The 17,844-nt window shown below is 66.4% G+C and overlaps 8 non-coding genes across 8 annotated transcripts; all 8 read left to right on the top strand.

The window, feature by feature from the left end:
• The first annotated feature begins 132 nt into the window (after positions 1–132).
• TRNAG-UCC (transfer RNA glycine (anticodon UCC)) lies at positions 133–204 on the top strand. Its single transcript has one exon. It is a non-coding gene; the product is annotated as a tRNA-Gly (tRNA).
• A 257-nt stretch (positions 205–461) lies between these two features.
• Positions 462–533, top strand: TRNAE-CUC (transfer RNA glutamic acid (anticodon CUC)). Its single transcript has one exon. It is a non-coding gene; the product is annotated as a tRNA-Glu (tRNA).
• Positions 534–5,704: 5,171 nt separating this feature from the next.
• On the top strand, positions 5,705–5,776 carry TRNAD-GUC (transfer RNA aspartic acid (anticodon GUC)). Its single transcript has one exon. It is a non-coding gene; the product is annotated as a tRNA-Asp (tRNA).
• Positions 5,777–6,554: 778 nt separating this feature from the next.
• TRNAG-UCC (transfer RNA glycine (anticodon UCC)) lies at positions 6,555–6,626 on the top strand. Its single transcript has one exon. It is a non-coding gene; the product is annotated as a tRNA-Gly (tRNA).
• A 257-nt stretch (positions 6,627–6,883) lies between these two features.
• Positions 6,884–6,955, top strand: TRNAE-CUC (transfer RNA glutamic acid (anticodon CUC)). Its single transcript has one exon. It is a non-coding gene; the product is annotated as a tRNA-Glu (tRNA).
• A 5,155-nt stretch (positions 6,956–12,110) lies between these two features.
• On the top strand, positions 12,111–12,182 carry TRNAD-GUC (transfer RNA aspartic acid (anticodon GUC)). The gene has a single exon. It is a non-coding gene; the product is annotated as a tRNA-Asp (tRNA).
• Positions 12,183–12,954: 772 nt separating this feature from the next.
• Positions 12,955–13,026, top strand: TRNAG-UCC (transfer RNA glycine (anticodon UCC)). Its single transcript has one exon. It is a non-coding gene; the product is annotated as a tRNA-Gly (tRNA).
• A 257-nt stretch (positions 13,027–13,283) lies between these two features.
• Positions 13,284–13,355, top strand: TRNAE-CUC (transfer RNA glutamic acid (anticodon CUC)). The gene has a single exon. It is a non-coding gene; the product is annotated as a tRNA-Glu (tRNA).
• The last annotated feature ends 4,489 nt before the right edge of the window (positions 13,356–17,844 follow it).

Here is a 17,844-nt window from a genome sequence, read left to right as displayed (position 1 = left end):
TCCAGGAAGGACAGGGCTGCGCCGGGCGGCGACTGCCGAGGCGCGAGCGGCGGTAGCGACGGCGGTAGTAGCAGCTGCCGCTGGCGGCGGGGAGCCTGCTGGCCGTGGTGTTGGTGGAGCCCGGGCTGTGCCGCGTTGGTGGTATAGTGGTGAGCATAGCTGCCTTCCAAGCAGTTGACCCGGGTTCGATTCCCGGCCAACGCAGTAGGTCGACCTTTTGCGGGGAAGCCCAGGGGCCTCCGTGCCAGGTGTGAGTGCGTTGCGTGTGGGAGCAGCTTGGGTCTGTGGCTCTGCCCGCGCCAGTTGCGTGGGAAGGCGGCGGGCGCGCAGTGTTTTGGGGGAGCTGCCTCCAAGTCGGAGAGGGCACCGTGCTCTCGTGGCGGGGAGGCCGCTGGCCAGGGCGCCCATGGGTGCGCGGGCTCCGAGTGCAGGTGGCATGGACGGGACAGGCGCTCCCACGTTCCCTGGTGGTCTAGTGGTTAGGATTCGGCGCTCTCACCGCCGCGGCCCGGGTTCGATTCCCGGTCAGGGAAGCTTTTCTTCTGCCTGGCGCTGCCCCCACACACACTTGCCACTCGCTCAACCTACCACTCTTTTACTCTCGCCAACGCTGGCTACCTTGAGCCACTTCACGGGCCCTGCCGCCGGCAAGGCCACGCACGTGCGCACCTGCTACGGTCCCCGGCCCCGGTGCCTATGCTCTCAGGATCTGCCCGCTCAGCCCTCAACACCACGCGCCAGGCTGACCTCCCTGCGCGTTCCCTCGACGATCACTGCCAGCGCTTGCGCCAGCAGGACAACGCTAGCGAGGGAGAAAGATTCAGGAGCCCAAGGTGGCCCACCTGGGACGCGTGGACGCCGCCAGTTGGGAGGAAGGATGGTGGAAGGCTGGGGAGGGTGTGAGTGAGTGAGTGAGTGAGTGAGTGAGTGAGTGAGTTAGCTTTTGAGCGCTTGGGGGTGTGGGTGGGGAAGTGTTGGCTGCTGCGGTGGCAGCGGTGGTGGTGGTGGTGGTGGTGGTGGTGGTGGTGGTGGTGGTGGTGGTGGTGGTGGTGGTGGTGGTGGTGGTGGTGGCGGGAGGTTTTGGGATTTGGGGACAAAAGAAGGATGATGGGGAATTTGATCCGTGAGTGGCAGACAGGGTGTATGTAGGTCGCGATTGTGGGGCGTGCAAGGAGAGGAAGCAGGTGTCTGGGGACACTGGTCTACAGGTGGCTTGGGGAGGGGTGTCAGGGAGCCGGGGACTGTTGGGTGGGAGAGGGTGCCAGCACTCACCTTTCCTCATCATTCTCACCACATCCCCTGAGCACTGCCCACACAGCTGTCCACCTAGAGAGAACGTTGCCCAGAGCACCCTTCTTGCCCTCCTCCAGACTGTCCCTCGGCCTTACTCAGCGGAAGGACGACGTGTTTCTCCCATTCCTGTCTAACTGGGGATCCTGGCACGAGTCCGAACACACTGCCACCGTGCGGTCCCAACGCCTGTAGCCAGCTCTGTAGAGACAGTCTCATGGTTGCTCCAAGGTGGTTTCCTTTGGCAATCCCATTTCCCGAAGGGGGTTGGGGCCGTGATGGGGCGGAGGGGGCTGAGGGGGGGGAAGGGTTTAGGGGGGGTTGGGGCGGCGATCTCACCCACAGACCTACCTCTGTGTCTCTGTTGTCCCATCTGTGTCTACTTGTGTGAAAATACACCTGAGGTCCAAGGGATCCCTACAGCCTTTTGCGAGTGCAGAACCCTGCGGTCTGACAGACAGGGTAGCATGCTGGGGCAAGCTTCACAGCGGGCAAAGCTCCTGCCGAACCACGCGTTTCCTGCTGCCTGACTGGCTCATTGACGTCACACACGTCTCCAAAGTGCATCCTCCCCTGAGGGTGGGCATGGGGATCAGAGCCCAGGGCACCGGGGCTTTGCATGGCCATTCCCCGGGTTCAGAGACAGAGGTTTTGGAAGGCCAGTGCGGTGGAGTGGATTCTGAGAGCCCGCGGCCCCTGGAATGGGAGAGCGGCCCTGCACCTCACGGGGTTTCCTGGGCAGGAGGGCTCTCTCGGGAGGCGGGCAGGGCTCAGATCCTGAGAAGCACACACACACACACACACACACACACACACACACACATTGAAGGGCGTGCAGACTCGCCTTGGGGTGCGGGCGGCCTGGTGGCGGTGGGGCACACAAGCGCACCATCTGCCCTGCAGTCAGTGCCCTCCATCGTCTTGGTGGGACCAGAGGGTGCCAGTGGGTGGGGGTGCTGTTCTGTCGTGCTCTTGGCTTGTGCCATGGGCTTGTGACAAGGGCCAGGAGGGCAAGGGTGCTGGTTGAGTGCTGGGGGGTGGGGAGTGGGGTGAGAGAAGGAGACCAGGGAGGCACAGCAGCCGCGAAGACAGCAAGGGCTAACAGAATTGTTCTTGCGCACCACTGGCACACTGGCTCTGTGGAGGCCGTGGGTTCATCGGGGCACGGTGGGGTAGGGGTGGGGAGGATTGCAGAGAGGGTGTCGGAGGGGTGGGGGCGAGGAGAGCATCTAGAAACGCATGGGTGGCCGGGCTCGGTATTTATTTGAGAGAGGTGCGAGTTAGCCGGTCACAGGCTGCAAAGTAGATGGCAAACCTGTCGGCTTAAGGTGGGCCCTCAAGACTAAGCCTCGAGAAAGGACCACAGCCCGGTCGTGTCTCTCCTGTGCCTTTCTGTCCCACTCCCCAGTCCCACATACTCTCTGGTACCTCTCAAACAGCCCCAAATCCCCCCCACCCCGCACCCCCACCGCCGCCCTACTTAGACTACTCCCACCACTACCAACCCCAGTCAAGCTGGCAACCAGGGCGTGTCACTGGGCAAGTAGCTCAGGTGAACCAGTGGGGGGCAGATGGAGGGCAAGGGAGCCCAAGGGGCATCAAGAATGAGAGTGAGATTCAGTGAGCTAGAGAGGCGCGGGAGCAAAGGCAGAAACAGTGGCGGAGATTGATGGGATGGGAAGGGAAGGGAAGGGGAGGAGAGGGGAGGGGAGGGGAGGGGAGGGCAGGGGAGGGAGAAAATATGAGGAAAGGGCAGGCAAGGGGTAGCACACACTCAACTGGCTGGAGTAGCGTGTGAGGCGGGTGCTTGGGATGGATGGGCGTCGGGCGTGGGGGCGGGTGGGCCTTGGGCAGACTCCGTGCAGGTTGAAATAGCCTCCCCCACCCCTCTCCTCCTTCAGCCCTCCACTCACGTGTGAACAAATGACCCCACAGACCGTCCACCCAAAGTCAGGCGAGGGGACCCAGGCACTATGGCAATGGGCAGATTGAAGAAGAGGTGGTGGCTAGGTGTGGCAGAGTGCCTCTGCAATAGGGACTGTCCTTGGTCTGTGGTGGGAGAGGGACCGTGATCAGCATGTAGCCCAAAGGACCGAATCTCTCTGTGGAGTTTGAGTGCGTGCGTGGGCCTTCCTGGGAAGGATGGGGTCGTTTTTTGCAGTGTGAGCAGGATTGCGCCGCGGAGATGGGAAGGGTGTCGAGCCCTGAAGGGCCGCTGCTTCAGAGTGTTTTAGCATGCTGTCTGGGACTGAAGGGAAACGTGAGGTGAAGGTTGTGTGGGATCCTGAAGACCAGAAAGGAAACGGGGAGGCTGGGCAGAAAGAAGGGTGGTTGGAGGTGGGGCGCGGCAGGGATGGCGGCGGGTGGAGCGTGCTGGCGAGGGGTGCGCTGGTAGGGCCTTTGGGTCCTTGGTCTCTGCAGAGGCGGGCGTCGTGGGCAGCGGGCAGCGGGCAGCGGGCAGCGGCAGCCAAGAGAAGGGGGTAAGCGAGACTGGGTGTGGGCTTGTCAGAGCTGAGCAGAGCTGAGGTCAGAGCAGCCCTCCGTGAGCCTTTGATGTGGCAGGACCAAAAGGGGACCGTGGGCTGCATGGGCCGGGAATCGAACCCGGGCCTCCCGCGTGGCAGGCGAGAATTCTACCACTGAACCACCCATGCGCTGCTACCTCCTCGACAGTCTGCCAGCTGCAGCCTGTGGGCCTGCCTCCTCCCGGCCGCCCCGCTGCCACTGGTGGAGGAGCGCCAGACACTGCTCACTGCCCGACTGGCCTACCGGGCGAGTTCTTGGGCGCGGGTGCGAGTGGTGGTGGGAGCGGGAGCGGAGCTGGCAGTGGGAGGGAGAGTGGGCGCGACATGGCGTGGGGACGTGGCGTTGGGACCCCCACTCCCCTTGAGTAGCAGTGCAGGCGACAGCCAGTGGTGCGCCGGGGTACAGGCGGCCCTGGAGCTTGGAGCCCAGGCATGCGCAGGGTCCCGACCTAGCGAGACCGAAGGGCAGTCTTGTGGCAGGCAGACGTTGGGAGGACGCCCAGAGTCGCAAGAAGACGGGTCCCGTGCGCGCGCGCTGCCGCTCGCCGGCTCGCTGGCGGAGCCCAAGCAGCGCGGCCAAGGTTCCCGCGGCGGTCCCAGCAGTGACCCCCCCGCCCCCAACAGCGACCGACCCACTTCGCTGGGGGCCGGGAGGGGGAGGGAACGGGTGGTGGCCGCGCCGATGCCCCTGTGCCCGTCGCTTCCCGAGGCGGCACGTCGGCAGAAGAAAGGCCCCAGCCCGCGCGTGAGCCGGGCGAGTGAGGTCCGGCCCACGCGCGCACTGGGGCTGTGCGATCCCGTGGGATCGGGTGGCGAGCGCTGCGGGGCCGAGCGCTCTGCGTGGACCCTTGCTAAGGATCCCCGGCTGAGGCTCCCCGGCTGAAGGTGGCGTGTGGCGCCCGCGGGGGTGGGGGTGGGGCTGGGGTCCTGGAGGGGCCTGTGGTTGTCCAAGCCAGAGGATTGAAGGTGTGCGGGAGCTGCAGTAGGAGCACATCTGTCAGCGCTGTGCAGATGGGGCGGCGAGACCCGCCCGTGGCCGGCGCTGGCGGCTGGAGAGGCGCAAGGAGCGCCAGTGGCCTGCCGGCCCGGAGAGGGGTGTGTGTGCGGCGGGTGGGTCCAGGCTGTTTGTTGTTGCCAAAAAGGCTGCTGTGTCAGGAGTGGGATTCGAACCCACGCCTCCAGGGGAGACTGCGACCTGAACGCAGCGCCTTAGACCGCTCGGCCATCCTGACGGCTCGCCCCAAGCGCCCACGGCCGCCTGGCTCGGCCAGGGGGCCCACACGGGTGCCGCTCCTGGGCGGCCCGAGTGGCGGCACCAAGGAAGCTGGGCTGGGGCGCCAGCACTGGAGCTGAGCCAGAACGTGGCCAGCGGAGCAGGCGACGTGCTTGAGCCCGGGCCCAGCGCCTCCAGGTGCGCTGCCTTTGGGTTGACGGGCTGCTGGGGCCCGCCCCCGACGCCGCATCCTGCACCGAGGCACTCTCCTCGCTCAGCTGGGCTTGCGCTCCAAACTGGTCCTCCTCCTCTGGCTGCCACCTGTGGCCTGCGCGCGGGAGTGGGGGCCGCCGGGCCTCTCTGCCGGAGCGACGGGCGGGCGGGCGCGCGCGCTGGCACTGGCGCTCGCCCTGGAGGCCCCAGGCAGCGGGTTGAGGCGGGCGCCAGTCGGCACGAGAGGCTGTGTCTCGCGGCGAGCGTCGCAAGCGGGTCGGGCTGGTGCGGGGCGAGGTGCGGGTTGAGGACTCTGCGCGGCGAGCCAGTGGGCCAAGGGAGAGGAGCAGTGTTGGGCGTGGGGGCGCAGCGACGGCGTCTGGGTGGGCGTCGGCGGTGGCGGTGGCGGTGGCGGTGGCGGTGGCGGCCGGAGAGAGGTCTGGCACCCAGACGGCAGCCGCCGTCCTCGTTAGTATAGTGGTGAGTATCCCCGCCTGTCACGCGGGAGACCGGGGTTCGATTCCCCGACGGGGAGGCACAGTCCCTTTTTTTGGGACTCTGCCACGGCCACCCACCAGCCCACCCGGTCCCCGCTCTCAGGCAGGCCCAGTGGCCGGCGCCCGCCAGCCGTTCTTGCCAAGCCGCCCGCCTGGCCTGCCCACCCTCCGGCCGCAGCTCCCCTGCCCTTCTTCCTGGTGCCCAGTCGCGCGCCCGCCCGCCACAGCAGCCTTCTTTCTCTGGCGTCCGAAGCGCCTGGCCAGCGGCCCGTCCCAAAGCTGTGTCTGCCTCCATCCGGCTCAGGCTGGCCGCGGGCCTCGCAGGGAGTCCCACACGCAGGTGCCAGGGCAGGTAGGGGGATCCCCCTGGTGGGCATCACCCTCCTGCTGCTCCTGAGTGCCGCCTGTGCCCTGGCTGAGGCCCGCGGAACTGGCGCGAGCCGACGCCGAAGGCAGGGAGGGCCTTGGAGAAACCCGGCGCTCCAAGTCGGGGTGTCGGGCGCCTCGGGTGCGGGGGTGCGCGGGGCTGCGGCGTCGGGGCAGCGAGAGCCCGGTCGGGCGCCCCCAGCGGCCGCGGCCGGGGCCGGGGCCGGGGCCGGGGCCGGGCGCGCGCTAGGTCCGCGAGAGCGAGCAGCGGGGCTTGGCTGGCCCGAGCGGCCGCTGCGGGTGGCACGGCGCCTGGCGTCCAGGAAGGACAGGGCTGCGCCGGGCGGCGGCTGCCGAGGCGCGAGCGGCGGTAGCGACGGCGGTAGTAGCAGCTGCCGCTGGCGGCGGGGAGCCTGCTGGCCGTGGTGTTGGTGGAGCCCGGGCTGTGCCGCGTTGGTGGTATAGTGGTGAGCATAGCTGCCTTCCAAGCAGTTGACCCGGGTTCGATTCCCGGCCAACGCAGTAGGTCGACCTTTTGCGGGGAAGCCCAGGGGCCTCCGTGCCAGGTGTGAGTGCGTTGCATGTGGGAGCAGCTTGGGTCTGTGGCTTTGCCCGCGCCAGTTGCGTGGGAAGGCGGCGGGCGCGCAGTGTTTTGGGGGAGCTGCCTCCAAGTCGGAGAGGGCACCGTGCTCTCGTGGCGGGGAGGCCGCTGGCCAGGGCGCCCATGGGTGCGCGGGCTCCGAGTGCAGGTGGCATGGACGGGACAGGCGCTCCCACGCTCCCTGGTGGTCTAGTGGTTAGGATTCGGCGCTCTCACCGCCGCGGCCCGGGTTCGATTCCCGGTCAGGGAAGCTTTTCTTCTGCCTGGCGCTGCCCCCACACACACTTGCCACTCGCTCAACCTACCACTCTTTTACTCTCGCCAACGCTGGCTACCTTGAGCCACTTCACGGGCCCTGCCGCCGGCAAGGCCACGCACGTGCGCACCTGCTACGGTCCCCGGCCCCGGTGCCTATGCTCTCAGGATCTGCCCGCTCAGCCCTCAACACCACGCGCCAGGCTGACCTCCCTGCGCGTTCCCTCGACGATCACTGCCAGCGCTTGCGCCAGCAGGACAACGCTAGCGAGGGAGAAAGATTCAGGAGCCCAAGGTGGCCCACCTGGGACGCGTGGACGCCGCCAGTTGGGAGGAAGGATGGTGGAAGGCTGGGGAGGGTGTGAGTGAGTGAGTGAGTGAGTGAGTGAGTGAGTGAGTTAGCTTTTGAGCGCTTGGGGGTGTGGGTGGGGAAGTGTTGGCTGCTGCGGTGGCAGCGGTGGTGGTGGTGGTGGTGGTGGTGGTGGTGGTGGTGGTGGTGGTGGTGGTGGTGGTGGTGGTGGTGGTGGTGGCGGGAGGTTTTGGGATTTGGGGACAAAAGAAGGATGATGGGGAATTTGATCCGTGAGTGGCAGACAGGGTGTATGTAGGTCGCGATTGTGGGGCGTGCAAGGAGAGGAAGCAGGTGTCTGGGGACACTGGTCTACAGGTGGCTTGGGGAGGGGTGTCAGGGAGCCGGGGACTGTTGGGTGGGAGAGGGTGCCAGCACTCACCTTTCCTCATCATTCTCACCACATCCCCTGAGCACTGCCCACACAGCTGTCCACCTAGAGAGAACGTTGCCCAGAGCACCCTTCTTGCCCTCCTCCAGACTGTCCCTCGGCCTTACTCAGCGGAAGGACGACGTGTTTCTCCCATTCCTGTCTAACTGGGGATCCTGGCACGAGTCCGAACACACTGCCACCGTGCGGTCCCAACGCCTGTAGCCAGCTCTGTAGAGACAGTCTCATGGTTGCTCCAAGGTGGTTTCCTTTGGCAATCCCATTTCCCGAAGGGGGTTGGGGCCGTGATGGGGCGGAGGGGGCTGAGGGGGGGGAAGGGTTTAGGGGGGGTTGGGGCGGCGATCTCACCCACAGACCTACCTCTGTGTCTCTGTTGTCCCATCTGTGTCTACTTGTGTGAAAATACACCTGAGGTCCAAGGGATCCCTACAGCCTTTTGCGAGTGCAGAACCCTGCGGTCTGACAGACAGGGTAGCATGCTGGGGCAAGCTTCACAGCGGGCAAAGCTCCTGCCGAACCACGCGTTTCCTGCTGCCTGACTGGCTCATTGACGTCACACACGTCTCCAAAGTGCATCCTCCCCTGAGGGTGGGCATGGGGATCAGAGCCCAGGGCACCGGGGCTTTGCATGGCCATTCCCCGGGTTCAGAGACAGAGGTTTTGGAAGGCCAGTGCGGTGGAGTGGATTCTGAGAGCCCGCGGCCCCTGGAATGGGAGAGCGGCCCTGCACCTCACGGGGTTTCCTGGGCAGGAGGGCTCTCTCGGGAGGCGGGCAGGGCTCAGATCCTGAGAAGCACACACACACACACACACACACACACACACATTGAAGGGCGTGCAGACTCGCCTTGGGGTGCGGGCGGCCTGGTGGCGGTGGGGCACACAAGCGCACCATCTGCCCTGCAGTCAGTGCCCTCCATCGTCTTGGTGGGACCAGAGGGTGCCAGTGGGTGGGGGTGCTGTTCTGTCGTGCTCTTGGCTTGTGCCATGGGCTTGTGACAAGGGCCAGGAGGGCAAGGGTGCTGGTTGAGTGCTGGGGGGTGGGGAGTGGGGTGAGAGAAGGAGACCAGGGAGGCACAGCAGCCGCGAAGACAGCAAGGGCTAACAGAATTGTTCTTGCGCACCACTGGCACACTGGCTCTGTGGAGGCCGTGGGTTCATCGGGGCACGGTGGGGTAGGGGTGGGGAGGATTGCAGAGAGGGTGTCGGAGGGGTGGGGGCGAGGAGAGCATCTAGAAACGCATGGGTGGCCGGGCTCGGTATTTATTTGAGAGAGGTGCGAGTTAGCCGGTCACAGGCTGCAAAGTAGATGGCAAACCTGTCGGCTTAAGGTGGGCCCTCAAGACTAAGCCTCGAGAAAGGACCACAGCCCGGTCGTGTCTCTCCTGTGCCTTTCTGTCCCACTCCCCAGTCCCACATACTCTCTGGTACCTCTCAAACAGCCCCAAATCCCCCCCACCCCGCACCCCCACCGCCGCCCTACTTAGACTACTCCCACCACTACCAACCCCAGTCAAGCTGGCAACCAGGGCGTGTCACTGGGCAAGTAGCTCAGGTGAACCAGTGGGGGGCAGATGGAGGGCAAGGGAGCCCAAGGGGCATCAAGAATGAGAGTGAGATTCAGTGAGCTAGAGAGGCGCGGGAGCAAAGGCAGAAACAGTGGCGGAGATTGATGGGATGGGAAGGGAAGGGAAGGGGAGGAGAGGGGAGGGGAGGGGAGGGGAGGGCAGGGGAGGGAGAAAATATGAGGAAAGGGCAGGCAAGGGGTAGCACACACTCAACTGGCTGGAGTAGCGTGTGAGGCGGGTGCTTGGGATGGATGGGCGTCGGGCGTGGGGGCGGGTGGGCCTTGGGCAGACTCCGTGCAGGTTGAAATAGCCTCCCCCACCCCTCTCCTCCTTCAGCCCTCCACTCACGTGTGAACAAATGACCCCACAGACCGTCCACCCAAAGTCAGGCGAGGGGACCCAGGCACTATGGCAATGGGCAGATTGAAGAAGAGGTGGTGGCTAGGTGTGGCAGAGTGCCTCTGCAATAGGGACTGTCCTTGGTCTGTGGTGGGAGAGGGACCGTGATCAGCATGTAGCCCAAAGGACCGAATCTCTCTGTGGAGTTTGAGTGCGTGCGTGGGCCTTCCTGGGAAGGATGGGGTCGTTTTTTGCAGTGTGAGCAGGATTGCGCCGCGGAGATGGGAAGGGTGTCGAGCCCTGAAGGGCCGCTGCTTCAGAGTGTTTTAGCATGCTGTCTGGGACTGAAGGGAAACGTGAGGTGAAGGTTGTGTGGGATCCTGAAGACCAGAAAGGAAACGGGGAGGCTGGGCAGAAAGAAGGGTGGTTGGAGGTGGGGCGCGGCAGGGATGGCGGCGGGTGGAGCGTGCTGGCGAGGGGTGCGCTGGTAGGGCCTTTGGGTCCTTGGTCTCTGCAGAGGCGGGCGTCGTGGGCAGCGGGCAGCGGGCAGCGGCAGCCAAGAGAAGGGGGTAAGCGAGACTGGGTGTGGGCTTGTCAGAGCTGAGCAGAGCTGAGGTCAGAGCAGCCCTCCGTGAGCCTTTGATGTGGCAGGACCAAAAGGGGACCGTGGGCTGCATGGGCCGGGAATCGAACCCGGGCCTCCCGCGTGGCAGGCGAGAATTCTACCACTGAACCACCCATGCGCTGCTACCTCCTCGACAGTCTGCCAGCTGCAGCCTGTGGGCCTGCCTCCTCCCGGCCGCCCCGCTGCCACTGGTGGAGGAGCGCCAGACACTGCTCACTGCCCGACTGGCCTACCGGGCGAGTTCTTGGGCGCGGGTGCGAGTGGTGGTGGGAGCGGGAGCGGAGCTGGCAGTGGGAGGGAGAGTGGGCGCGACATGGCGTGGGGACGTGGCGTTGGGACCCCCACTCCCCTTGAGTAGCAGTGCAGGCGACAGCCAGTGGTGCGCCGGGGTACAGGCGGCCCTGGAGCTTGGAGCCCAGGCATGCGCAGGGTCCCGACCTAGCGAGACCGAAGGGCAGTCTTGTGGCAGGCAGACGTTGGGAGGACGCCCAGAGTCGCAAGAAGACGGGTCCCGTGCGCGCGCGCTGCCGCTCGCCGGCTCGCTGGCGGAGCCCAAGCAGCGCGGCCAAGGTTCCCGCGGCGGTCCCAGCAGTGACCCCCCCGCCCCCAACAGCGACCGACCCACTTCGCTGGGGGCCGGGAGGGGGAGGGAACGGGTGGTGGCCGCGCCGATGCCCCTGTGCCCGTCGCTTCCCGAGGCGGCACGTCGGCAGAAGAAAGGCCCCAGCCCGCGCGTGAGCCGGGCGAGTGAGGTCCGGCCCACGCGCGCACTGGGGCTGTGCGATCCCGTGGGATCGGGTGGCGAGCGCTGCGGGGCCGAGCGCTCTGCGTGGACCCTTGCTAAGGATCCCCGGCTGAGGCTCCCCGGCTGAAGGTGGCGTGTGGCGCCCGCGGGGGTGGGGGTGGGGCTGGGGTCCTGGAGGGGCCTGTGGTTGTCCAAGCCAGAGGATTGAAGGTGTGCGGGAGCTGCAGTAGGAGCACATCTGTCAGCGCTGTGCAGATGGGGCGGCGAGACCCGCCCGTGGCCGGCGCTGGCGGCTGGAGAGGCGCAAGGAGCGCCAGTGGCCTGCCGGCCCGGAGAGGGGTGTGTGTGCGGCGGGTGGGTCCAGGCTGTTTGTTGTTGCCAAAAAGGCTGCTGTGTCAGGAGTGGGATTCGAACCCACGCCTCCAGGGGAGACTGCGACCTGAACGCAGCGCCTTAGACCGCTCGGCCATCCTGACGGCTCGCCCCAAGCGCCCACGGCCGCCTGGCTCGGCCAGGGGGCCCACACGGGTGCCGCTCCTGGGCGGCCCGAGTGGCGGCACCAAGGAAGCTGGGCTGGGGCGCCAGCACTGGAGCTGAGCCAGAACGTGGCCAGCGGAGCAGGCGACGTGCTTGAGCCCGGGCCCAGCGCCTCCAGGTGCGCTGCCTTTGGGTTGACGGGCTGCTGGGGCCCGCCCCCGACGCCGCATCCTGCACCGAGGCACTCTCCTCGCTCAGCTGGGCTTGCGCTCCAAACTGGTCCTCCTCCTCTGGCTGCCACCTGTGGCCTGCGCGCGGGAGTGGGGGCCGCCGGGCCTCTCTGCCGGAGCGACGGGCGGGCGGGCGCGCGCGCTGGCACTGGCGCTCGCCCTGGAGGCCCCAGGCAGCGGGTTGAGGCGGGCGCCAGTCGGCACGAGAGGCTGTGTCTCGCGGCGAGCGTCGCAAGCGGGTCGGGCTGGTGCGGGGCGAGGTGCGGGTTGAGGACTCTGCGCGGCGAGCCAGTGGGCCAAGGGAGAGGAGCAGTGTTGGGCGTGGGGGCGCAGCGACGGCGTCTGGGTGGGCGTCGGCGGTGGCGGTGGCGGTGGCGGTGGCGGTGGCGGCCGGAGAGAGGTCTGGCACCCAGACGGCAGCCGCCGTCCTCGTTAGTATAGTGGTGAGTATCCCCGCCTGTCACGCGGGAGACCGGGGTTCGATTCCCCGACGGGGAGGCACAGTCCCTTTTTTTGGGACTCTGCCACGGCCACCCACCAGCCCACCCGGTCCCCGCTCTCAGGCAGGCCCAGTGGCCGGCGCCCGCCAGCCGTTCTTGCCAAGCCGCCCGCCTGGCCTGCCCACCCTCCGGCCGCAGCTCCCCTGCCCTTCTTCCTGGTGCCCAGTCGCGCGCCCGCCCGCCACAGCAGCCTTCTTTCTCTGGCGTCCGAAGCGCCTGGCCAGCGGCCCGTCCCAAAGCTGTGTCTGCCTCCATCCGGCTCAGGCTGGCCGCGGGCCTCGCAGGGAGTCCCACACGCAGGTGCCAGGGCAGGTAGGGGGATCCCCCTGGTGGGCATCACCCTCCTGCTGCTCCTGAGTGCCGCCTGTGCCCTGGCTGAGGCCCGCGGAACTGGCGCGAGCCGACGCCGAAGGCAGGGAGGGCCTTGGAGAAACCCGGCGCTCCAAGTCGGGGTGTCGGGCGCCTCGGGTGCGGGGGTGCGCGGGGCTGCGGCGTCGCGGCAGCGAGAGCCCGGTCGGGCGCCCCCAGCGGCCGCGGCCGGGGCCGGGGCCGGGGCCGGGCGCGCGCTAGGTCCGCGAGAGCGAGCAGCGGGGCTTGGCTGGCCCGAGCGGCCGCTGCGGGTGGCACGGCGCCTGGCGTCCAGGAAGGACAGGGCTGCGCCGGGCGGCGACTGCCGAGGCGCGAGCGGCGGTAGCGACGGCGGTAGTAGCAGCTGCCGCTGGCGGCGGGGAGCCTGCTGGCCGTGGTGTTGGTGGAGCCCGGGCTGTGCCGCGTTGGTGGTATAGTGGTGAGCATAGCTGCCTTCCAAGCAGTTGACCCGGGTTCGATTCCCGGCCAACGCAGTAGGTCGACCTTTTGCGGGGAAGCCCAGGGGCCTCCGTGCCAGGTGTGAGTGCGTTGCGTGTGGGAGCAGCTTGGGTCTGTGGCTCTGCCCGCGCCAGTTGCGTGGGAAGGCGGCGGGCGCGCAGTGTTTTGGGGGAGCTGCCTCCAAGTCGGAGAGGGCACCGTGCTCTCGTGGCGGGGAGGCCGCTGGCCAGGGCGCCCATGGGTGCGCGGGCTCCGAGTGCAGGTGGCATGGACGGGACAGGCGCTCCCACGTTCCCTGGTGGTCTAGTGGTTAGGATTCGGCGCTCTCACCGCCGCGGCCCGGGTTCGATTCCCGGTCAGGGAAGCTTTTCTTCTGCCTGGCGCTGCCCCCACACACACTTGCCACTCGCTCAACCTACCACTCTTTTACTCTCGCCAACGCTGGCTACCTTGAGCCACTTCACGGGCCCTGCCGCCGGCAAGGCCACGCACGTGCGCACCTGCTACGGTCCCCGGCCCCGGTGCCTATGCTCTCAGGATCTGCCCGCTCAGCCCTCAACACCACGCGCCAGGCTGACCTCCCTGCGCGTTCCCTCGACGATCACTGCCAGCGCTTGCGCCAGCAGGACAACGCTAGCGAGGGAGAAAGATTCAGGAGCCCAAGGTGGCCCACCTGGGACGCGTGGACGCCGCCAGTTGGGAGGAAGGATGGTGGAAGGCTGGGGAGGGTGTGAGTGAGTGAGTGAGTGAGTGAGTGAGTGAGTGAGTTAGCTTTTGAGCGCTTGGGGGTGTGGGTGGGGAAGTGTTGGCTGCTGCGGTGGCAGCGGTGGTGGTGGTGGTGGTGGTGGTGGTGGTGGTGGTGGTGGTGGTGGTGGTGGTGGTGGTGGTGGTGGTGGTGGTGGCGGGAGGTTTTGGGATTTGGGGACAAAAGAAGGATGATGGGGAATTTGATCCGTGAGTGGCAGACAGGGTGTATGTAGGTCGCGATTGTGGGGCGTGCAAGGAGAGGAAGCAGGTGTCTGGGGACACTGGTCTACAGGTGGCTTGGGGAGGGGTGTCAGGGAGCCGGGGACTGTTGGGTGGGAGAGGGTGCCAGCACTCACCTTTCCTCATCATTCTCACCACATCCCCTGAGCACTGCCCACACAGCTGTCCACCTAGAGAGAACGTTGCCCAGAGCACCCTTCTTGCCCTCCTCCAGACTGTCCCTCGGCCTTACTCAGCGGAAGGACGACGTGTTTCTCCCATTCCTGTCTAACTGGGGATCCTGGCACGAGTCCGAACACACTGCCACCGTGCGGTCCCAACGCCTGTAGCCAGCTCTGTAGAGACAGTCTCATGGTTGCTCCAAGGTGGTTTCCTTTGGCAATCCCATTTCCCGAAGGGGGTTGGGGCCGTGATGGGGCGGAGGGGGCTGAGGGGGGGGAAGGGTTTAGGGGGGGTTGGGGCGGCGATCTCACCCACAGACCTACCTCTGTGTCTCTGTTGTCCCATCTGTGTCTACTTGTGTGAAAATACACCTGAGGTCCAAGGGATCCCTACAGCCTTTTGCGAGTGCAGAACCCTGCGGTCTGACAGACAGGGTAGCATGCTGGGGCAAGCTTCACAGCGGGCAAAGCTCCTGCCGAACCACGCGTTTCCTGCTGCCTGACTGGCTCATTGACGTCACACACGTCTCCAAAGTGCATCCTCCCCTGAGGGTGGGCATGGGGATCAGAGCCCAGGGCACCGGGGCTTTGCATGGCCATTCCCCGGGTTCAGAGACAGAGGTTTTGGAAGGCCAGTGCGGTGGAGTGGATTCTGAGAGCCCGCGGCCCCTGGAATGGGAGAGCGGCCCTGCACCTCACGGGGTTTCCTGGGCAGGAGGGCTCTCTCGGGAGGCGGGCAGGGCTCAGATCCTGAGAAGCACACACACACACACACACACACACACACACACACATTGAAGGGCGTGCAGACTCGCCTTGGGGTGCGGGCGGCCTGGTGGCGGTGGGGCACACAAGCGCACCATCTGCCCTGCAGTCAGTGCCCTCCATCGTCTTGGTGGGACCAGAGGGTGCCAGTGGGTGGGGGTGCTGTTCTGTCGTGCTCTTGGCTTGTGCCATGGGCTTGTGACAAGGGCCAGGAGGGCAAGGGTGCTGGTTGAGTGCTGGGGGGTGGGGAGTGGGGTGAGAGAAGGAGACCAGGGAGGCACAGCAGCCGCGAAGACAGCAAGGGCTAACAGAATTGTTCTTGCGCACCACTGGCACACTGGCTCTGTGGAGGCCGTGGGTTCATCGGGGCACGGTGGGGTAGGGGTGGGGAGGATTGCAGAGAGGGTGTCGGAGGGGTGGGGGCGAGGAGAGCATCTAGAAACGCATGGGTGGCCGGGCTCGGTATTTATTTGAGAGAGGTGCGAGTTAGCCGGTCACAGGCTGCAAAGTAGATGGCAAACCTGTCGGCTTAAGGTGGGCCCTCAAGACTAAGCCTCGAGAAAGGACCACAGCCCGGTCGTGTCTCTCCTGTGCCTTTCTGTCCCACTCCCCAGTCCCACATACTCTCTGGTACCTCTCAAACAGCCCCAAATCCCCCCCACCCCGCACCCCCACCGCCGCCCTACTTAGACTACTCCCACCACTACCAACCCCAGTCAAGCTGGCAACCAGGGCGTGTCACTGGGCAAGTAGCTCAGGTGAACCAGTGGGGGGCAGATGGAGGGCAAGGGAGCCCAAGGGGCATCAAGAATGAGAGTGAGATTCAGTGAGCTAGAGAGGCGCGGGAGCAAAGGCAGAAACAGTGGCGGAGATTGATGGGATGGGAAGGGAAGGGAAGGGGAGGAGAGGGGAGGGGAGGGGAGGGGAGGGCAGGGGAGGGAGAAAATATGAGGAAAGGGCAGGCAAGGGGTAGCACACACTCAACTGGCTGGAGTAGCGTGTGAGGCGGGTGCTTGGGATGGATGGGCGTCGGGCGTGGGGGCGGGTGGGCCTTGGGCAGACTCCGTGCAGGTTGAAATAGCCTCCCCCACCCCTCTCCTCCTTCAGCCCTCCACTCACGTGTGAACAAATGACCCCACAGACCGTCCACCCAAAGTCAGGCGAGGGGACCCAGGCACTATGGCAATGGGCAGATTGAAGAAGAGGTGGTGGCTAGGTGTGGCAGAGTGCCTCTGCAATAGGGACTGTCCTTGGTCTGTGGTGGGAGAGGGACCGTGATCAGCATGTAGCCCAAAGGACCGAATCTCTCTGTGGAGTTTGAGTGCGTGCGTGGGCCTTCCTGGGAAGGATGGGGTCGTTTTTTGCAGTGTGAGCAGGATTGCGCCGCGGAGATGGGAAGGGTGTCGAGCCCTGAAGGGCCGCTGCTTCAGAGTGTTTTAGCATGCTGTCTGGGACTGAAGGGAAACGTGAGGTGAAGGTTGTGTGGGATCCTGAAGACCAGAAAGGAAACGGGGAGGCTGGGCAGAAAGAAGGGTGGTTGGAGGTGGGGCGCGGCAGGGATGGCGGCGGGTGGAGCGTGCTGGCGAGGGGTGCGCTGGTAGGGCCTTTGGGTCCTTGGTCTCTGCAGAGGCGGGCGTCGTGGGCAGCGGGCAGCGGGCAGCGGGCAGCGGCAGCCAAGAGAAGGGGGTAAGCGAGACTGGGTGTGGGCTTGTCAGAGCTGAGCAGAGCTGAGGTCAGAGCAGCCCTCCGTGAGCCTTTGATGTGGCAGGACCAAAAGGGGACCGTGGGCTGCATGGGCCGGGAATCGAACCCGGGCCTCCCGCGTGGCAGGCGAGAATTCTACCACTGAACCACCCATGCGCTGCTACCTCCTCGACAGTCTGCCAGCTGCAGCCTGTGGGCCTGCCTCCTCCCGGCCGCCCCGCTGCCACTGGTGGAGGAGCGCCAGACACTGCTCACTGCCCGACTGGCCTACCGGGCGAGTTCTTGGGCGCGGGTGCGAGTGGTGGTGGGAGCGGGAGCGGAGCTGGCAGTGGGAGGGAGAGTGGGCGCGACATGGCGTGGGGACGTGGCGTTGGGACCCCCACTCCCCTTGAGTAGCAGTGCAGGCGACAGCCAGTGGTGCGCCGGGGTACAGGCGGCCCTGGAGCTTGGAGCCCAGGCATGCGCAGGGTCCCGACCTAGCGAGACCGAAGGGCAGTCTTGTGGCAGGCAGACGTTGGGAGGACGCCCAGAGTCGCAAGAAGACGGGTCCCGTGCGCGCGCGCTGCCGCTCGCCGGCTCGCTGGCGGAGCCCAAGCAGCGCGGCCAAGGTTCCCGCGGCGGTCCCAGCAGTGACCCCCCCGCCCCCAACAGCGACCGACCCACTTCGCTGGGGGCCGGGAGGGGGAGGGAACGGGTGGTGGCCGCGCCGATGCCCCTGTGCCCGTCGCTTCCCGAGGCGGCACGTCGGCAGAAGAAAGGCCCCAGCCCGCGCGTGAGCCGGGCGAGTGAGGTCCGGCCCACGCGCGCACTGGGGCTGTGCGATCCCGTGGGATCGGGTGGCGAGCGCTGCGGGGCCGAGCGCTCTGCGTGGACCCTTGCTAAGGATCCCCGGCTGAGGCTCCCCGGCTGAAGGTGGCGTGTGGCGCCCGCGGGGGTGGGGGTGGGGCTGGGGTCCTGGAGGGGCCTGTGGTTGTCCAAGCCAGAGGATTGAAGGTGTGCGGGAGCTGCAGTAGGAGCACATCTGTCAGCGCTGTGCAGATGGGGCGGCGAGACCCGCCCGTGGCCGGCGCTGGCGGCTGGAGAGGCGCAAGGAGCGCCAGTGGCCTGCCGGCCCGGAGAGGGGTGTGTGTGCGGCGGGTGGGTCCAGGCTGTTTGTTGTTGCCAAAAAGGCTGCTGTGTCAGGAGTGGGATTCGAACCCACGCCTCCAGGGGAGACTGCGACCTGAACGCAGCGCC

Source organism: Tenrec ecaudatus, chromosome 1 (genome assembly GCF_050624435.1).
Source record: "Tenrec ecaudatus isolate mTenEca1 chromosome 1, mTenEca1.hap1, whole genome shotgun sequence".
NCBI classification, from domain to species: Eukaryota; Metazoa; Chordata; class Mammalia; order Afrosoricida; family Tenrecidae; genus Tenrec; species Tenrec ecaudatus.
This window is presented reverse-complemented; position numbering and strand designations above follow the sequence as displayed.